The following is a 5,992-nucleotide window of genomic DNA, read 5'->3' as shown; positions in this document are numbered from 1 at the left end:
GATGTGAGTAAGATCTTCAGACAGGTCAACATTCACAAGGCCGCTGGGCCAGACGGATTACCAGGACGTGTACTCTGCGCAGGTGCTGGCCAACTGGCAAGTATCTTCACTGACATTTTCAACCTCTCCCTATCTGAGTCTGTAATACCAACACTATGGTGGTCAAGCAGACCACCATAGTCCCTGTGCCCAAGAACACTAAGGTAACCTGCCTAAATGACTACAGAGCCGTAATACTCACGTCTGTAGCCATGAAATGCTTTGAAAGGCTGGTCATGGCTCACATCAACACCATTATCCCAGAAACCCAATACCCACTCCAATTTGCATACCACACCAACAGATCCACAGATGATGCCATCTCTATTGCACTCCACACTGCCCTTTCCCACCTGGACAAAAGGAACACCTATGTGAGAATGCTATTCATTGACTACAGCTCAGCATTCAACACCATAGTGCCCTCAAAGCTCATCACTAAGCTAAGGACCCTGGGACTAAACATCTCTCTCTGCAACTGGATCCTGGACTTCCTGACGGTCCGCCACCAGGTGGTAAGAGTAGGTAACAACACATCCGTCACGCTGATCCTCAACACGGGAGCCCCTCAGGGGTGCGTGCTCAGTCCTCTTCTGTACTCCCTGTTCACTCATGACTGCATGGCTGTGCACAACTCCAACACCATCATTAAGTTTGCTGATGACACAACAGTGGTAGGCCTGATCACCAACAATGATGAGGCAGCCTATAGGGAGGAGGTCAGAGACCTGATCATGTGGTGCAAGGACAACAACCTCTCCCTCAATGTGATCAAGACAAAGGAGTTGATTGTGGGACTACAGGAAAAGAAGGAACGAGCACGCCCCCATTCTCATAGATGGGGCTGTAGTGGAGCAGGTTGAGAGCTTCAAGTTCCTTGGCGTCCCATCACCAACAAACTAACATGGTCCAAGCACACCAAGACAGTCGTGAAGAGGGCACGACAAAACCTATTCCCCCTCAGGAGACTGAAAAGATTTGGCATGGGTCCTCAGATCCTCAAAAGGTTTTACAGCTGCACCATCGAGAGCATCCTGACGGGTTGCATCACTGCCTGATATGGCAACTGCTCGGCATACGACCGCAAGGCACTACAGAGGTTAGTGCGTACGGCCCGTACATCACCGGTGCCAAGCTTCCTGCCATCCAGGACCTCTATACCAGGCGGTGTCAGAGGAAGGCCCTAAAAATTGTCAAAGACTCCAGCCACCCTAGTCATAGACTGTTCTCTCTGCTACCGCACAGCAAGCGGAACCAGAGCGCCAGCGCCTGCTGACCACACCGCTCGCGACGCGTGTGCGAGTGTTGCAAAATAAATGTACATGTTATTCAATCATTGCACCCACACTGCTCGCGGGCATCAGCTAGCATCTGCGTGGCCAGGCGCTAACATAGAAATTGGTTCTATTTGTCACAACACGCTGCAAGTCCAGCCTCTCCCATCTCCTCATTGGTTTTTAGGAGCTTATACCCACGTGGGGGATTGAAAGAAGAACTTAGGTCCACACTTCGGTCGGTTGTAGTAATGCTGTAAAGTTGGTTGCCAATCACCACATAAAGTTCAAAGAAGAAAAAGAAGCCTTAAGGAAGGAGGAGAGATGACAATAAATTAATTACGTTTACCGTTTTATCTGTGGATTAATTGTCGGAGTTGAGGACCTTGTGCATTTTAGGTAAAATAACAACCCAATGTTTCTATACCAGGACAAATTAGCTCGCAACAGTGAGCTAGCTAGCTAAATTGCCATAAATGTTTAATGGTTTTTGACCTGTCCCCAAATTAATATAATTGAGTTTGTTTTGATATTTCAACCTGCGTGTCCTGATCGCTTCTGGTGTGGGTGAACAAAATCAACCTGCGTGCAATGGCGCAAACAGACGTACGCACGTATTCGGTTTGGTCTGCATGTTAGAGATATTTGGAACTCACATGTGAAAAGGTGAATGTTATTGGGTTAATGTTCATGAACATATTTTAATTACATTTTCTCCTGAGCTGTCAATCACAATTTGAAACAGTCCCTAGCCCCGCCCACAATCTCTCCTCCAACTGACAGAGTGGTTGTTACAATTTTGGGGTTTAGCAACATTTTTATTTTGACATTATAAAGAAAAACCTTTGTAAACAACGGAAGCTATCACACTGTCATATTGATCTGAGCCTTACTGTTGAAAAACCCCTACAGTGTACGACTTTTGGCTGTCGCAGATGCACCTCCCCTGTTGACTTCTGTCTGTTGTCATCTTCAGTAGCCTTACAACTTGAACACACCCAACATGTAGGTGCATGTTTTTGCAGAAAGCTCCACCTCTGGCTGGCAGAAAGAACCGGATGAGCAGGAAAGGCAAAGTACAGAGCAGGGCTGTTACTTTCAGTTATATCGTGTTCACTGATTTATAAAAAGGACTTAAAAATAATATAAAATCAAGATTCGAAACAACTACTACTACAAAACAAGTGGGATCACTAACAGTGTATCATTTTATTTGGACTTCACTGCTGTAAGTTTCTAAAGGGAAAGTTAATCTTGATCTCGGAAGCCATTACAGAGGAGAGACTGGAGTGATAACACCATGGCTTCGAAAGCTAAAGAGCTTCTCTCTTGGTCTGCAAGCTCTGTGGTACCTGGAGGAGGAATCACAGCTGCCAGGCTGTTCCATTTCATGAGGGACCAGACAGTGACTGTCATCGTCATGGACAACCGTAGCTGCAGGGACTTTGAGGAGTCCCATATCTATGTCCCCACACAGATCTGCATCAGCGTCCCTGAGGAGGCTATCAACCCTGGGATCACTGTGAACCAGATCAAGGCCAGGCTGCCGGAAGCATCCAGAGAACAGTGGAAGAGACAGGGGTTCATAGACTACATCATATTACTGGACTGGTTCAGCTGTGTCACTGACCTCAGACTGGGGACCCCACTCAAGAGCCTCAAAGATGCTCTCTACAAGTGGGACAGCACCACAGATCTCCACAGAGAGCCCCTGGTTCTGGAGGGAGGCTATGAGAGCTGGTTGCTTGTCTACCCCATGTACACAACCAACGCCAAAGTCAGACCCCCCCGACAACACGCCCTCAACACCCTCCCTCAGCTGAACTTCTGCTACCCCTCTCTGAAGGAGGCGAAGGCTTCAGACCCCCCTCTACCCGCCGCCCAAAAGCCTAAGAGTGAACTGCAGGCTTCGCCAGCTGCCCAGCAGCGGGAGCCGCAAACCAAAGTGAGGAATGAGGACACACTTTTTTGTGTAGCAGGCCTGCCTGATGGCTGGATGAAGTTCCTGTACACGGTGACAGGTACCTACCGCTACTACCACGCCCCAACCAACAAAGTTCACATCTACCCCCCTGGGGCAAGCATTCCCCAGGCCCCCATCTCCACCCCCTCTTGTGCCCAAATACAAGCAGCCCAACCTGTCCCTGCCAAGACCACTAAGCCCAGTCATGACGTGTATGCCAAGATGGAGATCGCCAAGCTGTCGGCAGCTAAGATCCGTAACCTATACCCTGTATTTGGAGGGATGGGTGTCATGCTGACGGGACTGCGTGACAGAAGCACCTGTTACATGAACTGCATCCTGCAGTGCCTGTGTAACACCCCAGCCATGTCTGAGTACTTCACCAAGAACTACTACCAGGAAGATATTAACAGGACCAATATCCTGGGCTATAAGGGGGAAGTAGTAGAGGAGTTTGGGGTGATAATGAAGGCTATGTGGTCTGGCCTGTATAAGTCTATCAGCCCCAGGGACTTTAAGTTTACCATTGGAAAGGTTTACGAATACTTTGCTGGCAACGAACCGCACGATGCAAGGGAGTTTATGCATTTCCTCCTAGATGGGCTACACGAGGACCTCAATAAGGCTGACACTAGTAAACCGTACCAACGGGAAGTGAATGACCACCTCCTGGATGACCAAAGGGCAGCCGACCTGGCCTGGAGCAGACACAAGCTGCGGAATGACTCCATCATCGTAGCTCTGTTCCATGGTCAGTTGAAGATCACTGTCCAGTGTCTTACCTGTCAACACAAGACACGCACCTTCGAGATCTTCAATTACCACAACCTGCCACTGGCTTCATCTAAAGAGTGCTCCCTGCAAGACTGTCTGAAGCTAGTAGAGAGGAGAAGCTAGATAACAATAACGCTGTGTTCTGCAGTCACTGCGAAGCCCGGAGATGCTCCATGAGGAAAGTGGAGATCTGGAAGGCCCCGCCCATCCTTGTGTTTTACTTAATTCGATTGACCGTCAATGGCAGATGGATTCAGAAACTCCAGACCAATGTTGACTTCCCTCTGGAGAACCTGGACCTGACTCAGTATGTCATTGGTCCAAAACAGAGGCTCAAGAAATACAACCTGTTTGCAGTCTCTAATCACTATGGGGGGGGTCTGGATTGTGGTTACTACACAGCCTTCTGTAAGAACGCCATCAAACAGCAGTGGTACAAGTTTGAAGACGAGGATGTTTCAGACATCTCCACCTCCTCAGTCAAGTCCTCTGCCGCCTGCATCTTATTCTACTCCTCTCTGTGAGGGGCGGATGGACACACAGGGGATTTTGTACAGTACATGTGTGTGTGTGTGAGATCTGGTCCGAAGCGTCCCCCAGACAGTGGCGACCTGTCATTCAGGGTAGGTGGGGCCGAATTTTTTTGTTGTTCCCTGTTTTGCATGTTATTTTGGCATTAATACGTGTCACATATCAGTTTGCAAACAATGTCATTCTCTTTTGCTTTCTTGAGTAAGTTAGCTCGAACATGCAGGTGTTTCAGCCTAGCTCAGTGCTTTCTGTGGTGGAGGGGCAGCCAGTGGAAAATACGGAGCGTAGGGATTGGTAATGTTCTCTAGTTGTGCCGTGATTGGCTCAGTGTTCTGTCACTCATGGGAACACTACGTCACCACAAAAACTATGAAAAGAGCTCGAAAATTCAAGCCTCTTGGGTGCTGCCATAGAGTTACATTAGAAGTGCCCATCCAAGAAGGCTCAAGGTCATTGTTATATCAACAGTAGCTTTGATTGGACTGATCTTGTCAACATCATACTTTCAAAATCTTAGCTAGTGTGAGGGCATTTTCTGTTAAACCTTATTAATGCTTGTGTACTAAAATATCCTTCTTTAAGCCTAGGCATTGGGCTCGAGATTTGTGTGTGTGCATTAGTATAGGCCTGTTCTAACTGTTCTGTGTGTAGTATGACCCCATGATGTCTGGGAGCTCAGCCAAGACCTGACAGAAACGAACTGGTTCCTCTCAGCTTAACTGGAGGCAGAGCAAAGTGTTATATCCTGCATACCAGCGATAAGGCTGTTGTTCTGTTTGGAGCCTGTTTCTGGGCGAAAGGTTCATGCTTGTGTGTATGGGTAGGACCATACATTATCTGGGTCGACAGTCAAAGGTGCTTGCTTGCCCAACTTGGGGAACTGTTGAGCTACTGTTAGAGGAAGAATGTCTTGAGTGACTTCCTGTCACTTTGGCACCTAGTGTCCTCACTCAGTTGCGACAGAACAAGACAACCTTTTCATTATAGCCTGTACCCCGTAACCCAGTTTCATCTCTCCCCCCACACACACATACACATACATAAGATCACGTGTTTTGCAGATGCTTGCATGAGATAGCTTGACTATATAAGGCTTCTGTACTCTTTGTGCGTGGGCTCTCACTCCATTCACTTTGTGTGTTGTGTGAACAGCTCCCTTATTGCAATACGTTTATTAATAAAAGTAATACCTTGATTGATTATTGACTTTGCCTCCTCACTATTAATTAAAGGTTGAATTTCCACCACACTAGCAAGCTAGACAAGCAGTCATCATCATGAATCACATTGACAATATACTGGCAAATCCTTTTCAATCCTTGTCATATGAAGAGAAATTATAGATAAAATGTACCGGTGCATCGGCCATTGGACATAAACATTACACAACAGGTTGGAAATCACAAATTCA

The 5,992-nt window shown here is 47.4% G+C and overlaps 1 pseudogene; it reads left to right on the top strand.

The window, feature by feature from the left end:
* The first annotated feature begins 2,383 nt into the window (after nucleotides 1-2,383).
* Nucleotides 2,384-5,781, top strand: LOC139552620 (ubiquitin carboxyl-terminal hydrolase 8 pseudogene; annotated as a pseudogene).
* The last annotated feature ends 211 nt before the right edge of the window (nucleotides 5,782-5,992 follow it).

The sequence above is a fragment of the Salvelinus alpinus genome, chromosome 24, assembly GCF_045679555.1.
Source record: "Salvelinus alpinus chromosome 24, SLU_Salpinus.1, whole genome shotgun sequence".
Classification (NCBI taxonomy): domain Eukaryota; kingdom Metazoa; phylum Chordata; class Actinopteri; order Salmoniformes; family Salmonidae; genus Salvelinus; species Salvelinus alpinus.
This window is presented reverse-complemented; position numbering and strand designations above follow the sequence as displayed.